This window comes from Muscardinus avellanarius (genome assembly GCF_963383645.1).
Source record: "Muscardinus avellanarius genome assembly, chromosome: 4".
In the NCBI taxonomy this organism is placed as follows: domain Eukaryota; kingdom Metazoa; phylum Chordata; class Mammalia; order Rodentia; family Gliridae; genus Muscardinus; species Muscardinus avellanarius.
This window is the reverse complement of record NC_137789.1, coordinates 5990872-6015979: the sequence shown is the minus strand read 5'-3', so window position 1 is coordinate 6015979 and position 25108 is coordinate 5990872.

The window sequence follows — 25108 nt, the reverse complement described above, 5'->3', positions numbered from 1 at the left end:
AGAAAGAAAGAAAGAAAGAAAGAAAGAAAGAAAGAACAAGAAACTCTTAACATAATTAGAAGCAGAAAAAATAGAAGATATTAGAATTTCAATTTTCAATATAATCAAAGGCTTCAGACAGAAAATCAGATAAATTGTACATATTATTGAATAACATACAAACAAAAATTTAGAGGCTATGGGCAAGAATTGAAAAGAGGATTTGAACAAAATGAATAATATAATAAATTAATTAAAGACCTTAATAGAAACTATCTCTGGTAGTGTAGACTACATAGAAAATACAGTTTATAAGATATCTCATTCAAAATTGACCACACAGTCAATAATATAGAGAAGACAATGTGACAATAAAATCAGAACATCCAAGAAATAAGGGATAATATAAATAACATAACATAGGGATAAAATGAAAGTCTAGAATAAACAAAGAACTTAAGAAACCCCCTCAGAGAAATAAAATCTCAGAATTACCCTAAGATAGAAAAAGAGTTGGTCATACATGTATAGAATACATTCATAATATCACAACATAGTTTAAGAAGAACTATATACCACATAATAATCATAATTGTGAACATAGAGGCCAAGAAAAAAATCTTAAACTCATTGACAAAAATATAATTGGTAACATTTAGTGAAAAAAAAAAAAAACAATAAATATTCCTCCAGAGGTCTCAACCCAAGTCAGGAAAGCCAGAAAGAACTGACATAATATACTTCAAACTCTAAAGCAAACAACTTCCAACCAAGACTACTGTATCTATTATAATTTAAAATTTGTAGATAAATACAAATATTTTAAAACAAGCAGAAACTAAAAAAATCTATGACTTTTAAGATGGCACTTGGTAAAATACTTAAATAAATAAAATACAAAGAAGAAAAAAGAAATAAATTCCAGAACCAGAGAATGGGGAAATTCTACCAGATAGACTACTAAGAAAAGGAAAAAAAATAACTCTCTATTAAACAGAATATATAACTAAAATGATAGAAAACAAACATATTCTTTCAATAATAACATAATATTTCAAATTCCCATTTTGAAAGGAATAGACTGGCAATGTGGATTAAAGAACATACTCCAAATATATGATTTTTGCAAAACACTCGTATTACAGGTATAGATATTCACAGTCTAAAAATGAAAAGATGGAAAAAGTTACACCATGCAAACGGAGACTGAAAATAAGGAGTGGCAACATTCATACCAATAAAAGATTACTACAACATATAAGAAGAGATAAGGTCAGTAACTTTTTACTAATGAAAGGAACACTCCAAAAAGATTTAATGTTAGTAAATATTCATGTTCAAAATGTGGGTGTACCCACTTTCATAAAACAAACTTTTTGGGACAATAAATTTCAAGGAGACTTAAATATAATAATCTTGAGTTTAAGAAGATATCACTCAACATATCGCTCATAATACTAGATTAATATTTCAGAAAAAAATTAGTAAGAACCTTCAAACATAGACAAAACTATAAACTAAAACAACTTAATAAATGTATACAGAATAAACTAACCAATAACACCTGAATACACATTCTTTGAGCTGTTCATGGAAGTACCTCTAAAATAGAAAAGATCCTGGGCCATAAAGAAAGCACCGTAAAAATAAAAATATATACTATATTTCATTGCAACTATTTCGATCATAATAACATGAAACTGGGAAACAAAAACAGGAAGAGCAAATTAAACTACATAAAGACATAGAGCATGAATACAATACTTTTGAAAGAGGACTGGACTATGAAAAAATGAAGGAAGGCAGGAATTTAAAAATCCTAGAATTAAGCAAAAATAGAAACACAACATATCAAAATTTATGAGACACTTTGAAGACAGTTTATAGATGAAAATTTATCCAAATAAAAAAAAAGATGTTTCTATAAATAAACCACCTAATGACACACCTCATGGTGCTTGAAAAAGAAGAGAAAGCTAATATTAATGCCAGTAGAAGGCAGGAGATAATTAAAATCAGAGGAGAAATCAATAAGTATAAAATAATACAAAACAAAAACAATAGAAAAGTTCAACAAAATGAAAAGTTGATTATCTGAAAATATTAGTAAAACTTTAGCCAACCTAATATAAAAATGATAGAATCAACCCAATGTATTAAGTTCAGAAAGGCAAAAGGAAGCAACAACCACAGGGAGTAGGAAAATACAGAGGGTTATCAGAAAATATTTTGAGAATTTATACTCTAAAAAATTTGGAAAAATAGAAGAAATTGACAGGTATATAAACACACACACACAACCTACCTAAATTGAGCCAAGAGCGTATAAAAACCCCTAACTTGACCAATAGCAAGCAAAGAAATAAAAGCAACAATAGAAAGCCTTCCATCAAGGAAAACCCAAGTCTTGCTAGATTCCCAACTGAATTCTACAAGATATTTACAAAGAACTAAACCTACTCCTTCATAAGTTTATTCCATAAAATTTAAAGAGATGGAGTCCTTTCAATTTTTATAAGGCCAGTATTGTCTTACTATCAAAACCAAATTAAATAAAAATCCTTCAAGAAATCAAACTTATAGACCAATATCTCTGATGAAAATAGGTTCAAAATTTCTAAACAAAATATCAGTATCATGCATTCAAAACAATATCAAGCAAATTATACACCATGACCAAATTTATTTCACTCTGAAACAGGAAAGGCTGGAACATCATCTACAAATCCATATATGTCATTTATCAAATAAATATAACTAAGTATAAAAATTACATGATTACTTCAATAGATGCTAAAAAAAAACACTAAAGAAAGGTGGAACAGAAGGACCTTATCTCAACATGAAACCAACATCATATTGAATGGGAAAAATCTTTGGGAAGTCCCTTTAAAATCAGGAACAAAACAAAGCTTCTCACTATTACTACTTTTTTTCAATATAGTATAATATAGTATTTAGAGATTCTATCCAGAAGAATAGAGCAAAAGTAGCACATTTTTAAAAATTCAAATAGAAAAAGAAGAAATACAATTACTTCTATTTGACAAATAAAGGATCCTATATTTAGAAGACCCCAAAGCCCAACCAAAAGACTCCTAAAGCTGATTCACAAATTCAGCAAAGTAGCAGGATACAAACTTAGTCTAAAAAATCAGTAGCTTTTATATACACTATCCATGAATTCACTGAGAAAGACATCCAGTGAATAATTTAATTCAAATAAGATCAATAACAGTAAAATACCTAGGGAAAAAATCTAACCAATGAAACCAACATCTTATACAATAAAAATTATAAAACACCAAAAAAAAGAAATTGAAGATCTTAGAAGATAGAAATATTTCCCAGAATCTTGGCAAAGAAGGACAAACATGATCAAATTGAACATTCTATCAAACATAATCAATAGATTCAATGAGATTACTATCAAAACACCAATGTTATTCTTCATAGACCTTGAAAAATCAGTCCTGCATTTTATATGAAAAAAAACTGAGAATAGCTGAGGTGATTCTCATCAATAAGAACCATGAGGGGGGCATCACAATTCCAAACCTCAAAGTATGCTACAGCGCTATATAGTATTTAACACATTATGGCTCTAGCACACACACCACACACACACACACACACACACAAAAAAAAAAAAAAAACCCTAAACCAATGGAACATAATAGAAGGTATGGAAACAAATCTGCAGGCTTTTACTCAACTGGTTTTCAACAAAGTCCCAAGTACATATGCTGGAGAAATGACAACCTGTTCAAAAAATGGTGCTGGGAAAACCAGTGAAATTAACCAATGAAATTAAACCAATGAAATTAAATTTCTACCTCTCACCAATTGTAAAACAGGCAATTTGAGATGGATTAAAGATCTGGAAATTATACCAAAGACTTTGAAATTCATAAAGGAGAGCATAGGTCCAATACACCAACATATAGGCATAGGTAGAAATTTCCTCAATAAGATACCCAAAGCTCCAGAAAATTAAAACAAGAATTAACAAATGGGATGGCATTAAACTAAAGAATTTCTGCTCATCATAGGAGACAATCAAGAGCCTAAAGAGAGAGGCTACAACATGAGGAGTCTTTGCCAGGTATTCTTCTATTAGAAGACTAATATTAAGAATTTACAAAGTGGCCCAGTGTGGTGATGCATGCTTCTAATACCAGTACTTGGGAGACAGAGACAGGAGGATCACAGATTCATGCCCAGCCTCAACTACTTATTGAGGCCCTTCACAACTTAGTGAGACCATGTTTAAAATAAAGAATAAAAATAAGGCTGAGCATATAGCTTGAAAGAAGAATGCTCTTGCATTCAGTTTTCAGTACCACACATACAAAAAATGTGTACAAAATATATAAACATTAATGCTAAAAATGCAATAAAATAGGTGATTGAACTAAACAGACAGTTCACAAAAGAAGAAATACAATGGCCAAAAAATGCATGAAAAAAAAATGTTCAACATCCTTAACAATCAGGGAGATGCAAATCAAATCTGCACTGAAGTTCTATCTAACCTCAATCAGAAGGGCAATCATCAAGGAGTCAAACAACAATAAATGCTGGTGAGGATGTGGGAAAATTGAAACTCTTCTACAGTGTTGGTGAAGTTGCAAGTTTGCATAGCTGCTATGGTGATATGTGTGGAGATTCCTCATAAAATTGGGAATGGATCCTCCATATGATCCAGGTATACCACTCTTGGGTATCTTTCCAAATGTAGTGAAATTAGAATATTTTAGTAATGTATGCATAGTCAAGTTTAGAGCAGCACAATTTACAATAGCCAAATTATGGGACCAACTTAGGTGCCCATGAGCAGATGAGGGGATGACAAAATTAATGGATGTACATTCACTGGATTCTACTCAGAAATGAAGAACAAAATTATGTTATTTGCAAGAAAGTGGATGAACCTACAAAACATTATATTAACTGAGATTAGCCAGTAACAGAAAGTCAAGGAGCATATGTTTTCTTTCAAATGCAAAAGCCAAGGAGAAATTGAGATGTAATAGGGACTTCAGTTAATGTAGGGGGATATTCCTGGAGCCAGAGAAATGGTCTAAAGGAAGGGAGAAGGAGAGAAAGAATCAGTGAATGAATCACATCTATTCACATGATGTACATATGTGAGCATGCCAGTATCAGTCTCAATATCTTGTATTAGGAAGGGGAGAGTGGGGAGAGTGCAGGGGATAGCTCACCTGATTACTATGTCCATGTATGTCACTATCACTGAAACAAGACTATAATGCATCAATAAAAGTATAAACAATAGACTGTGGGCAGGGCATGGTAGCACACATCTGTAATCCCGGGGTTTAGGAGGCTGATTCAGGAAGATAAAAGGTTCAAGGCCAGCCTCAGTATTTTAGCAAGTCCCTCAGGAACTTAGTGAAAGATAAAACAAGGCTAGGGGTGTATAGATTAGGTCAGACATAACTTAAGCTGCATTCAATTTTTAATGCCAAAAAAAGTCAAAGAGTTTGTTTCTTCAACCTGTCAAAGCTACAGGGCATCCATTTTAATAAGGACCCAGGTGATTTTGATGAAATCTAAAACAAATTCATACAACTAGAATTATGTTTCTTCATTCACTACTGGTAAATAACAATTAATCATAAACTTGAGAGTTTAAAGACAGTGTTAGGGAGCCTTATCTCCAGAACAACAGAGCTATGTCTTAAAGTCACAATTCCTAACTCAAATACTTTCTTTTAGTTTACAGTCCTCTAGTTATAGAGGATGAAACAAAAGCCATAGTGCTGTGCTAAATGCCAACAGTTTGATCACTGTGGCTCCCAGAGTTCATAATCAGGTTTCCACTTCAGTGTCATGGTCATCCACAGTCCTAAGAATTCCCCAGACACAACTCCATATGCCATGGTCCAACATGGCTTCCTATACTCTCACCCTAGTTCTACTCTTGTAAAAAGGTCCACTGTTACTGCCTTTGGTAGCCCATGGTTTCTCCTCAGTATGCTATTATTCAGTAGCAACTTAATCCTTACTTCTCTGCATGGGAAACACATGCATAAAAAACCAGAAACTGTGGATTACAAAAGTCTTATTCAGAGAAGTGGTGGCACCATGTGAAGAAGACTGTGATGGAAGGACGGGGAGAGAGATTTGCATCACAGAGAAAATTGTCTGGAACAGGCCACTTCCTGGGGACCCTGATGTTTTCCATGTGTCTGTTCTAATATCCTGCCCAGATACTCCTTTCCTCATGCATAATTCACTTGAGGTGGTCAATGGCCTTTTGCATGTCTCACCTTAATGACTTAATATTGTATATGCCCTTTCCCACTGTAAGAGGAGACGATATCTTTTCTTCGGATCTGCACCGACCTATCCTATCTGCTTATGTCTAACGAGTTACTTGAAATTTGAAGATAAAACAAATGCTGGTTTGTTTTTATCATATAATTTGAGGCACATGGTAGCTGCGTGAAAGTTTTAAGGTGGAGCAACCATGGCTGAAGGCAAGATGAACAGGCCCCTCTTTGAGTCTCTCTCTCTCTCTTATTGTGGGCAAGTTTCTTCACATCTGAGCCCCGGGAAAGTCCTCTCTGCGTGGGAGCTGCCATCTGAGAGAGCTGAAGAGCCTAAATGTGAAGTTCTAGTTAGTTTCAAACCCTACTTCTTTCTTTTGTCCTTCCTTAGAGTTGCAGGATTTCAAGACATATTTTAGCAAACAACAGAGCTAGTTTTTTTCTTCTCTTGAAAGGATCTTTGAGTAAAATAGACAAAAGTGGAGATGCTCTAATGGTAATTGTGTCCCAGCAATGACTGGGTGGTAGTTCCCAGAAACAACTTCTCAGGGTTTTACAGCTCTGAGAATCCAAGGCCCGAAATCTAGGTGACAAATTCCAGGAATGTGTAGGAAATAGGAAGAGCCAGGGGACTCGTAAGTGGCCTTGAACAAAGTGGGCTTCATTTCCATTCCTGACTGGAGGAACTTCACAGGTTTATCGTCATTACCTAATCTAAATTCAACCTTTTGTAATGCTCAGCTGTGACATATCTGACTCTAAGTTTCTTCCAGTTATTCCATTCTATCCTTCAAACTAGAAAGCACAGACAGTGCAAGAACCAGGCCAGAACCTAAAAGGGTCCTTGTTTGGCTGTGCATTTCATAAGCAGATCCACAGATATGTGTGCAGTGCTGGTCTTGTGGTGGAAAAGTAATAGAACAAACCACGTGGTTTTAATAACACAAAAGGCAGATGGTACCAAAAGTATTCAGGCTTGGTTTGAAAATACTGCTTAAGTCTACATTCAATTTGCCAAATTATATGTTAGTATATAATATTGTGTATCATCTTCATAGATTCTCAAACTAATTGGCTTAACCTTTCTTTTTCATATAAAAAAAATTTACTCAGCTTCCCTCTGGGCACTTCCCCCACCCCTTTATTTTTATTCAAGTTCCCAACTGCACCTGAGTCTACTCCCTGGATCCTTCCAGCTTACCCCCCCAGTGAAGTGATATCTCTGAATTTCAGAATCTATGAGTTCTAGACCATTGGTATGATTGCATGAATTTTTTTAAACTACCATGTTTAAAATTTCTAATCAGTTATTTTATATGCAAATGTATATACACACATGGAGATACACATGTGAACACATACATGTATACATGCACACTAGCGAAATGCCTTTTGCATGGCAACCACTTATGAAGTATTTAATAAATGCATCATAAATAAATGTGTGACATATACATGTGCATATAAGTGTATATGTCCATGGATGAATGTAGCCATATGTCTGTGAGTAACTTTCCAAACCAGACTTCTAAGCCTGTCCTCTGATAGGTCCGGAAAAGACCAAGATAACCAATCCATTTTACAATAAATATTTTGTTCAGAACCTGACATCTCTTCAAAATCTATGAGAAGTGATTAATACATGTTAAAAAGACAAAAACAGGCTTTATTCCCTGCTATCTATTTAAATAGTCCACTTTAGTTTTCAATCAAGAGAGCCCACACTTTGAAAGCATCATATGAAAAGGCACTGGAGCATAGGCACTCTCTCTCCTACACTCATCCACACCACATGACCTTGTCTTATATACACCCACTGTCTATTATGCTTTTAAAATGAAAAACCAGTGGCATGTTAAAAATAATTTAATATGCAGATAATTATTCAGCCTGAAGGCTGCAGGCTCCACCTGCAGTGATATTCGTGTTAATGCCTCTGATTACTGAGTTGTCCAGAGAGGACTTCAATAAAAGGCTTCTAATTCCTAATTCAGAATGCTTGTGGTATAGCACGCAGATCTCTCCACCAAAAATACATTTGTCTATTTAAATCACTGCATTTCTTGTCACAAAGGGGTGGAGTTTAGCAATCCATAAGCAAGGACATTCTGTAACACTCTTTGAGATGAAAAGGCCCTGAATTGGTATTTCTTGTTAAACTCTACATTTTAGACCATCTCAAACATCACATCTCAACATTTCAGAAATAAATTTCCTGTAGATGTTACTGAGGAGCTCACTGAGTTGCTGAGGCTGACTTCAATCTTGCAATGCCTCTGTTTCTACCTCTCAAACACTGGACTACAGGTATGAGTCACTGTTTCATACTCTTGCTTTTTATTTTTTTATTTTCTGAGCATCATGCAATCTTCAATTTTTGAAGATTTTGCTTTTCTATGCTCCCATGGTAAGCACATGTGGCTCAGCTCAATTCTAGCATCCTGTGTTCCAGTAAATGTCTCATAACTAATATTATTTCCTGTTCACTCTGTCCCCAAAGATTAAAGTTGAATACCTAAAGTATCAAATGATGCTCTTTAAAGGAGTTTAATGGGACATGATAAACACCAGGACATTCAAGATTATGTTTAAAGCCTGGAGACTAAAGACTTTTTAAATTAATTTAGTTAAATTATTTCAAGGACTTGTGTCTTTTTACTCTTAAACCGATGGCAAGTTAAACAAAAATTTTAAAAAATGTGCTTGAATAAAAAATATACTTTATCTTTCGGGTGAGAATAACAAGGTACCTCTTTCTCTACTCATTTACCCAGATGCTCCAATGATTATCTCTCTAAAGGGAGCTCCTGGCTTTCATTAACAGCAACTCTCCTAATCCCTAATTCTCTGTGTCTCATCTCTTCCTCCCTCTCAACAAGAGAATCTAATTATTAAGAGTGCTAGATTCTACTCACATTGACAAAGCTGAGGGAACAGAGAAAACTTTGCATTTGGCCCCAGCGTCTCATTGCCAATGATTCATGTCCCCGCATCCAGGTGAGCTCCTGGATCTTTATACTCAGAAGTCGATTAGCTCCTCTCATGCCAAATTATTTTTATAACTTCCTTAGAAAAAGGAAAATTAATCAATTGCCTGAAAGGAATTTCAGCAGACACTTCCCTGTCCAAACAATGGAGCTAATTGTCATCCAGGTCCTCCATTCAGCACAAAAAACAGTAAGCTGAGGATGCTGGCCAAATTTGTCTCATTAGCTAGTTTTACAATTAAGTTTTATGTGTATACAGCAATGTTTGTATTTGTTTATTTTATTGTATTGTCTATAGTGGTTCTCCTTCTCTAAAGGAAAAGGTAAATAGTTGTGATTCTATGGCTCATGGATTGTAAATTTGAACTATTTGATCCTTTACTGGTAAAGTTAGTCACCTTCTTGGTATGGTATAATTTATCATTCTTACCGTTTCATATTATATTGTCTACACACAAGCATGCCTACTGGGCACCTCAGGTTTCTTAGCCAATTTGGTCTACTTATGAGATATATCTGTCAGATTGTAGGTAATAAATGAGAAGTCATAGCAGGCAATTCATTAAAAGAGATTTAATATGGATATTTTCGTCAAGATACAATGATAAACTTCAAAATATAGGCATCTTAGTCTGCTGTCTGCTTCTAAAACAAAATACCACAGACCCGAACACAAACAAAGGAAATGAAAGTTGGGAAGTCCAATATGAAAAACTTGTTTCTGGAAAAGGCCTTACTACCTTGGGATACAGCACACGGAGCAGGGAACATGAAGGAGACAGAGAAGAGTGACAAAAAGTCACTCCTCAGATGGAGCAGTGACCCATTCATGAAGACAGTCTTCAAGCCCTAATGACCTCTCAAAGGCCCCAGCCCCTAATCATGTTGCTATTGGCAATTCAATTTCAACACAAGACTTGTAGCTAACATTTAAACCAGAGCAAGTGGAATGACTACAACCCCTAGGACAGAGGGGTGAAAGGCAATGGTGGTTTTTCCAGAACCTTGTCAGAGAAAACCTATGGAACAGAAGGAGTCACTGGCAGAGAGCCCAACTCTGGAAGGACGAAGGCCAGCAGGATGGAGGGACAAACCAGCGACCACCCAAGGCCCCTCCAGAATCAGGAGAGAAGGAAGCCACCTAGTCTCTCTCCTCTTGTTTCCTACTTACCTCAGCTCAGCCCAGTGTTCAACAAACTGGAAAATGAATGGGTAGGAAAGTGCGAAATTTTTTTCAGGGGTCAGAGTGCTGCAAAGGGGAACAGAGCAGGGCCAAGAGTGGAGTGGACTGCCGATTTGGCTCTTCACCCCAAGGTGCTTATACTTTGATCCTCTGGCCTAGAACTTTGAATCAGAGGTAGAATCTTTGCTGTGGTTGTTTATGTTTTATTTACTTAGGCTGCAAGAACTCTACTTTCATTAGGACTGTCATGCTGCTTTCATTCCTTAACATTCTTGTCTCTCTTCCATGAACCTCCCTGCAGAGTTAGGAACTGGGGAGTAAAATTGCAAAGTAGTGACACAGGCTCTGCTCCCTGCCAAGAGACGCTGCCATGATAATAAATTTGTTAACTTCCACATAAGTTCAGGCTCTGGATGCCAGGATTCCCTACAAGCCAATAATTGAAATATTTTTATATGTGTATCTTCTGATTATAGGTTAGATATTTGCAAATGTGCTAGCTGCCTTTGCTCAGCTTAAAGACCAGTTAAGAAAATCCAAGTGAACAAGCCACTGCAACATGAAAGAAGACAAAAGTATTTGCAGATTTGGTAGTTTTTAGACCAATCCCGTGTAGATTCCTAAACTCTTTCTGATAAAAAAAGTAAAGTTGAGATTTTGAAAGGACACCCTGCAAGACACAGTCCTGGAGGGCTGGTATTAGAGGTAGAATTCCCCAAGGCTCATCTCCTTTGCTCCAGTTCCAGCCAGGTATGAGGAGCAACACACAACTCTCCTTCCCTCTTCCTGGCTACTGCTCCATTTCCAGATGGTTTTGGCACTCTATCGGGTCCCTGTCTCTGACTTCACTCCCAAAATAAGAGTTGTTGACACCCATACTTCCTGCCATTTTGTCAGTATTCCCAACTATTAAGGCTAAGTCACTGTTCTCACATCTAACCATCAGCTCTGGAACAAGAGTAATACTTTAATGGGGGTGGGGTATTGATATTTGAATATCTATTGTAAAACAAAAATTGGAGACTCTCTCTCTCTCTCTCTCTCTCTCTCTCTCTCTCTCTCTCTCTCTCTCTCTCTCTATTTTTAATTGGCATATTGCAGTCCTACATCCTAATAGATGGAGTGCAGTATGATAGAGGCACACATTTCACCCTTCTCCAATTCCCACCCCATTCCTCCTCCCTCCTGCTCATGTTTGGCTTAGTGACTGACCTCGATATGTTTGTGAATGTAAGCCACGTACATTAGAAAGTTCCTCTCTTCCCCCTTCTCATCCTCCTCAATTAGGTTGCCCAATCTGCTCATCCATGAGTTTTTCTTCCTCATCTAGAGTTTGTCCTATGACTCGTTTTCTCCCTACATTCCACATAAAGATTTAACTCTATTTCTGGTGGCTGATCTGTAGTTCTAGCTCCACTCTTTCTTTTTTGTAAACAGAGTGTCCTAAAGCTACTCAGTGCTGGCTTCAAAGCTGTCTCTGACTCCCAAGTACTAGAATTAAAGCACTACAGGTTATTGTTCTACTTGAAGGTCACTGCAGGTTCACTGGCGCTCTGACGTGTTTAAGATGTCTTTTGTTGTTTCTGTTGTTGCTGCTGTTATTGTTGTTTCCAGCTACTTGTCAAGGTCCTTCTGAGAGAACATACTGGAACTTTTGAAGAGAGTCAATAGAAATAAAAGTAGGCAAAATGTTTGTTCTTTTATTACTCATTATGATGTCTCACTGTCATTCTGGGTTATGTCAAATGTTTTAATAGAGTTTATGGACATTTATATGGTTTATAAAGTTAAGCACTAAATTCAAATTTCTGGAGATTCCTCTCTATCTACCTACTTTCCTCTCTGTATTTTTTCAATTAATAAAATAATGAAAGTATAAAAGTGACAATTCCTGAGCTGATTTTTCTGTCAGAAAATATGCAATTATTATTGGTGCATTTTAATCACATATCTTTATGAAGTTCAGGGTGAATGAGGCATACATGCACGCAGAATGCCCTGAGCCCACCCCCAGTCCCCGACTCATTCCCTCCTTCTGTCTCCTGACGCTCAACACAGTGATTGGCTTTGATAAGTTTGTGTCTATACATCATGACCATTGAAGTATTCCTCCTTTCCCTCTTCCCTTCTCCCTCAGTTAAGTCACCTCTTTCACTCAAATAAGGTTTCTACTTTTTTTTTTTTTTTGAGCTCCTCCTATGCCCCAGTTTATCCTTAGCTTCCGCATATGAAATAGAACATCTGACCTTTCACGTTGGGTGACTAGCCAATCTCACTTAGCATAATATTCTTCAGTTCCTTGAGAGCTGAATCCTTTTAAAGCATCTCTTTTTTTCTTGTATTTCAGTGGTGAATAGGTTAAATTACATCACTTCAAAACTGTGCTGGGTTTTAATTACAACAGGATCTGTGGTCGATTTGAAGTAAACGCCTTTCCCAGTCAGACCGTATGTTGGAGCTGGCAGACTTTCCTGATACAGTCTATCCCGAGTCTCTTTCAATCTGTGTCATGTGGACTTGAGGCCTGTTCTTGAAATTGGAACTTTGATTTTGGCTGCTGGTCCACAAGCATGTGAAAAATAACTCATGTAGGCCTCTTGCAGGAGGCACAAATCAAAATTTAATATAGAAAATGCAACTCACTATCTCGGTTATCTCAGTTTTACCCTGTGCTTTCCCTTAGTTACCTAAGTATAATACAAAGGTGGCCTCACTTAAAGATCCAGTCTTCTTGTAATGAATAACAAGAGCTGATCAAGAGATGAGTTGTATACCTATCATTCTGAACTTACGGTATGTTCATGTAATGATATGAGAAGACACACATATTTATAATTCCACACTTATGGTGTATCTCATACCATGACTGAACCATGCATGAAAAATAATAAAAAGCCTATAATTTATTAAATTTATTATAACTACTAAGACCAGGTATCATATATATTTTAAAGTTAATTCTCATATGATCCAGAGAACATAAATATCTTCATGCAAATAAAGATTTATTTGTCCTAGTTATTCAAGCTACTGTAACAAAATAATTTATAAAAATAATTTATAAGTAATAAATTTATTGTCCGTAGTTCTGGATGCCCACAGAGTCATTGCCTGATAAGGGATCCATCCTTCAGAGATGGGACCTGTCATGTCTTTACTCAGGGCAGAGAAGAATAAGCTCTAACAAGATCTGTTAAGCCTCTTTTATAAGGAAAGAGACACTATTCAGGAGAACTGTGTGTTTATGACCACACTTCCCCAAATGCCCATCTCTACAGCCATCACCTCAGTCACTCAGTCATTAGGGATCAACATAAACTTTGAAGAGACTCAAATACTCAGAAATTAATGCCATCTTAAATAATTTAAACTTTAATGTAATTAGGTAAAAATTCAAAGCATATCATGAGAAGGAAAGGTGTAAAGACTGAAAATTGAATCTGATTTCAGGAACACATTTTTTCTTTTTTTCTTTTTTTTTATTTTTGCATTATATTCATACATCATATTGGAGTAAGTTTTTTACCCCAAACCGCTGTGTACATACATGTACACATCACCCATTTAGCCCCTCTCCAGTTCCCACCCCATTCCCTCCCCATCCCTCCTTCCCGTCCTTGGCTTAGTGGTTGACTTCGATATGTTTAAGTACTTGTGTATTTTAGAGAATTTCCTTCTTCCCCCTCATTTAGATTGTCTTGTTTGCTCCTCTATAGGATTTCCTTTTTCATCTAGAGTTCCTTCTATGACACATTTCTGCTTAGCTTCACATATTAGGGAAATCATCTGATTTCTTATTTTTTGTGACTCAATAGAGCATTGTGACCCAGAGCTAGAATAGCCTTGCTCCTCCTCTTCAGCTAGACTAAGGTCAATTCAAAGATGTACCTCTTGGAGAAACATGTTGAAGTTGTTGCTTATCAGCATGATTAAAGCTTTTCCAAAATCACAGTGTCTGAATTCTCATAGAGGTCATAACCCAAATATTGTTATTCCCATTTTATATATGAAGAAACAGAGGCTTAGAAAACTTAAGAAAATCCCAGAAAATAGCAATAAGAGAAAATCACTGAGCTGTGCATACCATTTCTGCCTCTGGTATAACCGTATTTACATCCTATAACTTTACTGTGCTGTATCAGGAATGCAGTAACTGTGTTTTTTTATAAGAGTGCTTATGATTTTATCTGATTTTACATTTTAATATTTGCTTGAAAGTAGCAAATTGACTAAATTCAAGGGCATTTTGACATCTCCCAGACTCTGCCTTGTTCCAAAGCATCTAGGCTGTATTAAGTTTTCTTTTCTCAAAGGAAAGGAGTCTTATAACCCATTACTAACACAGTCACAGCAGGGAGACATTTACAGCATTAAGTGTAAGGAACGGTAATTAAAATGTTGTTGGTATGAATCTTTTTCCTTCTCCCTAGTTTGTTTCATATCTACTGTGCCTTGGGCATCCTCTGTTGCCCTGAGGGATAGAGGAGCATCCTAATTTGTTTGGCTCTGGCTTCTATTAGAATTTTGATGAACTACAGCAGAACCCTCAGGCTCTGCTCTGCTTAGGGCAGTGGGCAAAGCATCCCCCCCACACCCCAGACATTTACTGCCAAACCAGTGCACTTCCAAACAGTGAGGGCTCATTTCTACAGTGTCCTCTGATTTTTTGAAAAACTCTGAAGTAGCAAAGGCTTCCAGTTATTCTGGCCCTCAGCTTTGTTCTGTTTGCAAAATCAAAATATCTCTTGTGGACTAAATTATCTTCCCCTCAAATTTTTATGGGAAATGCCTAATCCCCCACTGTGACTCTTCTGTTATTGCATTATATTCTATTGTATTTATTTATTTATTTTTGATGCTGAGTATGGAACCCATGGGCATTCTACCTCCCAGCAACATCTGCAGACAATTTTTTTTTCTTGATTTGAGAGCATCTCATTAGGTTGTTGAGGCTGTTCTGGAACCTGCAGGCCTCCTGTTTCAGTCCCCATATATTGGGATTACAGGTGTATGGCACCTTGTCCAGCCACTGTAATGGTATGACATGTGTGGAGGTAGAGCTAAATTAGACCATAGAGTGTTGCCCAAGGCCAATATAATGTGTGTCTCTATAAGAAGAGGGAGAAGGGCCGGGATGTAGTTCAGTGGCAAAGTACCTGCTTTGCAGGTGCTGAGCTCTGGGTTCAATCCCCAGTTCCAAAAAAGACCAAAAATAAGACTTCTCTTAAAAGAAGAGCGAGCCGGGCATTGTGTCACAGGCTTGTAATCCCAGCATTTGGGAGGCTGAGACAGCAGGATCACGGTTCGAGGACAGCCTCAGCGACTACTTAGTGAGGCCCTTTGGAACTCAGTGTGACTCTGTTTCAAAATAAAGGATAAAAAATAGGGTTGGGGGTGTAGCTAGGAGGTAGAATGCCCCTGGGTTTAATCCAGAGTACTGAAAATAAATAAATAAATATAAGAAGAGGGAGAGACCCCAGGCTTTCTCCTTCTCTCTCTTTATTCCCCTACCATAGAAGATAATGTGGTAACATAATTAAAAGGTTGCCATCCATAGTCAAAATGAGCACTGTCCCCAGAAAGCAAATTTGTTAAAATCAGGGTCTTGAAGGCTCAACCTCCAAAACTGTGAGGAAATCCATTCCTGTTGTTTACTCCACTCAATCTCTGCAATTCTGTTATGGCAGCCCATGAATGACTTCAAGCATCCATGCCCTTTTACTACAGAGAGCTCGTTGCTTATTTCTGAAACCCTAATACTTCCAGACTCTCCTTATACAGGAATTGTCTCTGGAGGAGAGTGGGTTGCCTGGCCTCTCTGCATGCAGCACACAACCTGGCATGGAATATTTTCATTCACCACAGTGGGCAATAGTTTGTAGTGACTTGTTTTTGAATATGTATCCCTCATGAGACTGTGACCTCTCGTAGGCCTGGAGGTGCTTTTGTTCAATTTCAAATCTCTAATGTGAAAATTCTCTACTATAACAGCCAGCAAGTTTTGAACAAATAAATGGATTTGCATTATTTCTTTGAAACCCTGCGATAAATAAAATACTGTGTATTTGAAAGTAAGATGGTGTTAAAGGTAACTAATTCACAGCACAGACTAAATACTGCTTGCTCAAGATCATAGGATACTCGAATGAGAACGATAGACTCCAATATCTTGTACTATGTTTGCCTCTCTTATCCTAAACTGTTTCCAATAAAATTTTAGAAATACAGACTTAAACTGCCACAATAATCCACCCACTATGTGAAGGTGGTAAATTGGTTTGAGTGAGAGGATAACAATGGGTTGCAATAAAATCACATGATCAGATTTTTTATCTGTAATGAAAATAATTACTTACATCTAATTATGATAGATCATAAGTGTGTTATACGAACAACTAAAATAAAGGATGTCAGTTTTATTTTATGAATGTGTCAAGCAACTAAAAATAAAAATTTTAGAAAATATTTTTCAATAATGTTCAGGCTTCTTTTGAATGAAATCCAATGACTTTGCTTTTAAATCAATTGTTTATATTCTAGTGTTTGATATGTTTTAACCTTAATAAAAAAAAAGTTTAAAAAATAAAAAATACAAAAGAAGTAACTCAGAGGTTGAGACAAGAGAATAGAAGGTTCAAGACCAGCCTTAGCAACTTAGAGACTCTTTCAAATTAAAAAAAAAAAAAAAAAAAAAAAAAAAAAAAACTTAAAAAGGGAGTTTTTGTGTATCTTGGAGAAGGACTGCTCCTGGATTCAACCCCAAATACCAAAACAAAATTAAAAAAAGAAATGGTTCCAAAGATCAGTTTAAAATCACTGCATTTGGCTGGGCCTGGTGGCATATGTTTGCAATCCCAGTACTTGGGAGGCTGAGATAGGGGATAACACATGGTTTGAAGCCAGCCTCAGCTACTTATAACTTAGTGAGACCCTGTTTCCAAATAAAATATAAAATAGGTCAGAGGTGTAACACAGAGGTAGAAGACCCCTGGGTCCCGTCCCCAATACTACAAAAACAGTCACTGCATTGCCCTGTTCTCCTTTCCCAGCTCCCGTGAACACCATGAAAGTCCCATCTCACAGCAGACAGCCTCCACAATTCCACAGCCACTAGTATCTAAAGCCAGGTCTCCAAAATTACTTTTCATCTATCTGTTAGTCTCTATGACAGCAAAACTCGAGCTCTCATTGGTTCAGAGAGCACACCATGCCCTTCCACTACAAATTTACACAATATTACTCATCTTCCCACAGAGAGTTTTGCTGGAAATTTAATCCTTATTTATTTATTTATTTATTTATTTATTTATTTACTTTTGCAGTACTGGGAATTGAACCCAGGGGCATTCTACCTCTGAGCTACATCCCCAGCCCTATTTTTATTCTTAATTTTAAAACTAAGTTTCAGAGAGTCTCACTAAGTGGCTGAGGCTGGCTGTGAACCTTTGATGCTTCTATCTCAGCCTCCCAAATATTGGGATTACAAGAGTGTGCCAATAGGTCCAGCCAAATTCATCATTTATATCTCACCTTAAATATTACAACTCAGAGCAATCAAATATTCTCTTCCTCTGTGAGCTCTTTATGGCACTGTTATTAATAATTATCACAATGATTTATATTAATCTCTTTTTCTGATAATAGCCTATTGGACCAGGGTATCTCAGGCCTGAAAAACATTGGGTTTTGAGGCTGTGTAATTCCATTGTTTGGGGGTTGTCCTGTGATTTGCAGAACCCTTGCTTTCGTCACTATTTTTTTTTTTTTTTTGGTGGCACTGGGGTTCCTGGAAGCCCTTCTACCTCTGGGCTACACTCCCATGGGCTATACTCCCAGACATATTTTTAACTTTTTTTTCTTTAATGTGGAAACAGGGTCTCTTAAGCCAACAAGGCTGGCTCCAAACCAGCGTGATCCTCCTGTCGCCACCTCCCAAGCACAGGGATTAAAAGCATGCACCACCATGCCCAGCCTTCTTCACTAATTTTATTTTATTTTATTTTATTTATTTATTTTTTTTTCTGGCTTATGCATCTTTTTTTTTTTCTTCACTAATTTTAAGTCTCACCTAAAGTTGTGATGAATGTCTCCAAATTTTGGTAATGCCCTTTTAGAGAAAAACAAAATCTTAAGAACCACTGACTTATATGTTCTGAAGGGAAGAGATAATACTTGAACATGCCAGTAGAGTGTTCTGTGACAGGCTAAATAATAGCCTATAAACATTTCTGTTTTCTGATCTCTAAAAAGAGTGAATATGTTACCTTACTTGTCAAGAGTTTGTTAGATACCTTGAATTAAGGATCTTGAGAAGGAAATTATTCCAGAGTTTCTGTTTTGGTTTAGTGACATAGAATCACTCCAGACTTCCCAAACCAAGTCATGAGAGCCAGAAGGGCTTGGAGTAACATATTCCCAATTCTGAAAGAAAACAACTTCCAGCCAAAAATTTCCTACCCAGCAAAACTTTCTATCAAATTAGATGGAGAAATAAGAAGCTTCCATGACAAACAGAAACTGAAGGAATTTATGTCTTCAAAACCAGCGCTAGAGAAAATACTCAAAGAGATTAACTACAAAGAAGAAATAGGTAACACACACCAGAACCAGAGAAACAAGATTTTCCATCCAACAGACAACTAAGATTGGTTATCTGTGGAGATTCATTATTTATGTTAGTCTTTTACCTATGTCTAAAGGGTATTGTTTGCCTTTATTGTTGTTAATTTTTAGGATTTCTAGTTGGAATATTAATATAACTTCAGATATAGCATTTGGAAATATTTTATCCCATTCTATTAGTAACTGTTAACTGTTTACATTATCTTTGGATATACAATATATTTTTTTTATTTTTTAGGAAGTTTGTATACGCTTCTGTTGCCTGTGCCATTGAAATCATATCCAAGAAATCACTGCCAATTTCAATGTTGTGAGGTTTTATGACCCAGATTTTCTCCTAAAAGTTTATAGTCTTAAGATGTATATTTAGGTCTATTATCTATTTTGAGTTAATATTTGTATATGGGATTAGGTAAGGGTCCAATTTTATTCTTTTCCATGTAATTATTATTTTTTAACAATATTTAGTTAAAAGATTTTTATTTCCACCACCAAATGTTCGTGGAAACCTTGTCAAAAATAACTTGACAATATAGGGAAGAATTTAGCTCTAGGCTTTTATTTAACTCCAAGGGTTTATATATCTGCCTTTAGAATAGTACTACTCTGTTTCAATTATTGTAGCTTTATATGGTTTGAAATCAGAAAATATATATCTTCTAGCTTTGTTCTTTTTCGAGATCGTTTTGGGTATCTAGAGTCCATATTCCATATTAGGATAGATTTTTTTTCTGAAAAATAAATATATAAATATATGATAGTTTTACCTAAAAAAATAGAAAAAAATATTCTCTGGTAAGAAAGAAAGCAAAAAGACATATTGAAATGTTATCTTTAAGTCATCAAAAGCTTGGTATCAGACAAATGAAACTGTTATGTGAGATTATCATTTTTAATTTTGGATAAATTGCCATAATACTAGATGTCAACTACTAAGCCAAGCATGGGAGGGAGGGATAGGGAGAGAATGGGGTGGGGATTGGGTGGGGGCTGACTGGGAAAAGTGTGCATGTATGTCTACAAAAGTATGTATCCTACTATGATGTATGAATACAGTGCACCAATAAAAAAAAATAAAAAAAAGAATCTTTATAAGAGAGAGGCAAGAAGATGAAAGGCAGGAGAAAGCATGAATGAGAGAGGTTGAAGTGATGCTCTTTAAAGGCTGGAGAGGCATGAATAACCCAGAAATAACTCTGGCTTTCTGAATTTAGGGAAAGTAAGGAAATGGAATATTCCCTGCTACCTTTAGTAGGAATGTTAGTCTGATGACTCTGCAATTAGATTTCTTTAGATCAGTTCTAGAATTTCCACCTCCATAATGTCTGTGTGTAATCATAAAATCTTAGTGGGATTGTCCAATTAATGTCTACCTACTCAGTCTTTTTACTCTGGAGGGGAACAAATCTCTAGACTGTCTTCACTTGCTATGAGATCCATCTCAGTTTCTAATACAATAGGTAACCGATGGCAGGTATGCTGACATATCTATTGAATGAATAAACCACCATTGGCAGACATGACACCCAGAATATATTTAAATCCAAATATGTGCAGGTAAATATACTCTGAAATTATAGGCATCTAAACTGTTTAATTATTTTTCATTAGGTTAAAACACTTTTCTCATTGTTTTTCACAGGCAGGATAAAATAATGATAAGATATATGGATTCTGGAGCCAAATAGTTATAGGCTTGAAGCAAGGATCAACTATTCATTGAGATGTTGTGTCATAGCATGAAGTCTCTCTGAGATTTAAGACAAGGATACTTAGGTTCAGTGTATCTTGCATTACTATTACTGTGAAGTAGGTACTAAAATAAGAAGAACTAACACCTACAGTGAAGGAGATGGTGACTCATTCAAAGCACATGGGAGCAGAATTAAGGGCTCTCAATGGCCTACCTGTGACAATGTCAGCCCCAACATAAGTGATGTACGACTGGATTGTCACCCAAGATGTAAAAGAAACACGCACAAGTCATACTCAAGTAAATGTGCCTGAAGAAATATGTAATAAGAAAATTAGAGAAACCCTTCAAGCAAAAGAAAATTAAGTAATTTCTGTAGACCCTTGACCCCTGGGAAGAGAAGCATAGCCATCTCTGACTTCAGTGTGGGCTGCATCATAATGACCTCCTTTAAGGAGGACAGAGGGAAAGGGAGGGAAAAGCAATTGACAGTGCAGAAACCTGACAGAAGCCCCAGCCCTGTCATTAAGAGTAATGTCCATACTAAGTCTTGTTGATAATGTGTATCCTTCACAGGGTGTGATGGAAACGGCCCTTCACCTCCTTGGTCTTCCTCCCCCAAAACCCATTAGCCGAGTCTAATTATGAGAAAAACAGCGGAGGCAGCCCAGCTGGCACACAGTGTACACAAACGAAACTATTCCTCAAAACTGTCAAGGTCATCAAGAATAAAGAAAGCCTGAGAAAGTGTTCCAGGTAAAGAGGAGTGTCAAAAGAAGGATGGCAGTGCAGTGTGGTATCCTGGGTGTGATCCTGGAATAGATCATGGGGATGAGGCCAAAAATAAGAAAATCTGAAAAAGTACAAATCTCAGATAAGAGTAATGTTTCAGCCTTCATTTATTCATTGCACATACTTATATTGCTAACATCAGTTGTTAGTAATGGGAGACAATGTGCAGACTACGAGGCCACTCTCTGTACTATACGCAATTATTCTGTAAACCTAAAATTGTTGTCAGTAAAATAAAACTTTGGCACATCCCACCCTATTCTTCTTCCTTTCAACCTTCCCATGCTCAGCACTGTGATTGGCTTTGGTAAGTTTGTGTATGTACATGGTGTCCGTTGAGGTGTTTCCGTCTGTAAGTCCTCCTCCCCCTCACATCTCCCTCTGTTATTTCCCCTCCTTCACTCCACTAAGGTTAATTTTTCTTTGTTAGAGTTCATCCTGTGTCCCAGTATCTCTCTAGCTTCTCCATATGAAGGAGAAGAGGGCTTGCAAAGAACAATAAAATGAAGTTTCAGAGAGTAAATTAAAAAGACTAAATAAAAAGCAGCATTAGTAACACTTAATACATAACAAATTGCCAATAAATATCCTTGCACCAGAGATCATTACAGAGAGGCAGGCAACTTGTGTGGTGAGGGTCCCTGGGAGACAGGATGAAAAGCACTTTCCTCGTATCATTCCACAGTACCATGAACAGGGTTTCCTCAACTATCTTATAATTGAATACTGTTCACATTTCTGTTTCCTTTAAAATTCATGATCCTGTCTCTATGCCACAATTTTGCTTTGAATCTTTGCCAATTCTTTGCTCACAGCTCAGCTCGTAGGTGAATCCTTCAGTGGCATTTTCATAAAGAAAGTAATTAAACTTCTAATTTATCACCTTTTATTCTTTATTCTTATTTTTTTAACTTGGTACTTCCTGCTGCAATGGGACCATATCACAACACAGTAATTTAATATATTAACTTTTCCATCTGTGTGGCTATAATATCTGACAAGAACAACTTAGAAGAGAAAAGAGTCAGCTGGACGTGGTGGTGACGCTCGTAATCCCAGCATTTGGGAGACTGAGACAGGAGAATCACAGGTTTGTGGCCAGCCTCAGCTACTTAGTGAGACCCTTTGCAACTCAGTGAGGCCCTGTTTCAAAATAAGGAATAAAAAATAGGGCTGGGGGTAGAGCTTGGAGATAGAATGTCCCTGGGTTCCATCCCAGTACTGAAAAAAAATGGGTTATTTGTTTCAGTTTCAGTTCAGAGATTTGATGCATGGTTGTCTGGCTCTAAGATAGAAACATGATGGTTATAAAGCATAGTGGGAAGAAAGAATTTTGGGATATCCCGTACCTGTGATATTACTTGGAACACAGAAAATGTGAGCTTTTAAGTTTGGGAAGCACCAACCCAGGAGAAATAAATATCAAGAAAGACAATTCTACACATCCAAAGGAAGAAGAAGAAGAAGAAAGAGGAGGAGGAGGAGAAGAAGGAGGAGGAGAAGAAGGAGAAGGAGAAGGAGAAGGAGAAGAAGGAGAAGAAGAAGAAGGAGGAGGAGGAGGAGGAGGAGGAGGAGGAGGAAGAGGAGGAGGAGGAGAGGAGGAGAAGGAGAAGAAGAAAGAGGAGAAGGAGGGAGGAGGGAAAGAGAGAAGAGTGGAGAGAGAGAGAGAGAGAGGAGAGAGAGAGAGAGAGAGAGAGAGAGAGAGAGAGAGAGAGAGAAGAGAGAGAGAGAGAGAGAGAGAGAGAGAGAGAGAGAGAGAGAGAGAGAGAGAGTGAGTGAGTGTTAGTTTGAGATTCTCCAAGTCATCTTCCTTGCCAGGCACATTATACATCCTACCTGCCTATATTTTCATGCAGTCAATCCAGTCACATTATTAACCCATCAGTGGATTTAACTGATGAGGTTAGAGCCCTTTTTCAATTATTTCACCTCTGACCATTTCTGCATTACCAACATATGAGCTTTTCTGGGGGAGTATTCTATATTCAAAACATAACAATTGGTTAATATAACCCTCCCACTATATTTCAAAGGCTTTAGAAATAAATATTGTGAAGTATGTGTATATTTTCTAAATGCAATCTAGTATAAGGTTTGTTACATAATTTATTCAAAGGTAAACTTAAAAATAAATATTGGACTAGATGAAATAATCAAACAGATGAAACAAACAGGCAAAATAAAGAATGAATTTGTCTATTTGTGCTATTGCTTTAAACTCTATTATTGCAAACCACAAAGATGCATGGTAAAATATGGTCTTAAAAGCTTTCAGGTGACACTGAATGGGTTGTAAAAAATTAATTTGTAGTGCTTGTAATCCCAGTAACTTAGATACTGAGACAAGAGGATCACAGGTTCTAAATCAGCCTCAACCGCTTAGTGAGGACCTCCAAAACTTAGTAAGACATTGTTTCAAAATAAAAAAGTAAGGCTGGAGATTTTGATCAGAGGTAGAATGCTCAGGGTTCCATTTCCATTAACACACACACACACACACACACACACACATACACACACACACACACTCAGAATAACTTGCCTTAATCAAGAGGCATTTTCCATTAGAATCAATGAGTCCGCACATGGGGAATGTATTCTACTTAAATTCTCTCCTCTTTTCTTATGTATTACAAAGATGCCTTTAATTTTAAATTCTTATTATACTAATAATCATTAAACATTGTGGGCAATTAATATATTTTTCTAATACAATGGATTCAGTTAAAATCACACAAAATGCAGTGTCTCTCACTAAATTTTTAATACCTACGGAATCATAGAACTTCAGAACTGATGAGTAAGGCACATCTTTGTTATTACATTCAAGGCGGACCATAAAGTGAGTCTTGTCATTTTGTTGCTGCACCAGCACACTGATTCTATGATTCTAGATGCCTCTGGCCTTCTTAAGACCTTCTCAGGGAGAACTATGAATTGGCCATTTGAGATATCCCATATCGTGATATTACTTGGAACACAGAAAATGTGAGCTTACAAGTTTGGGCAACACCAACCCAGGAAAAATAACTATCAAGGAATACAATTCTTCTCCTTCTGTGAGGCACTGTGCTTCTGTTACAAAGGAAAGGAGGGCACCTCTAGCCCAGACCCAGAAGTGTTAAAATACCTTGACAAATCATAGAGCTAATAAGAGGAAGGACAGGGTTTGCTTGGGGAAATGTGACTCCAGACATTTTGCTCCAATACCTAAGGAATCTCTTGAATCTATACACATTCCATGCTTATATATATTGCACGTGAGCAGATGCTTCTATTAGCAAATGTGGACATTTTTAAATTTACCAACCTCTTGTGAAATTTATTCCACAAATTTTCATTAGTAATTTTATTCAGTGTGTTGGTTGACAAGCTTCATCATGTAATGAATGGCCTAAGACATTAGGGAAAGAACTTGTTTTGTGCAACCCACTCAGTTATCACAAAGGAAAACAAGAATCATAGGGAATGAGATATGTGCACATTATAAACTCTACATTAATTCTGTGGTGTTCAGGACACTGTTTGGCCCGTTTAATGGTGGTAATAATTTGCA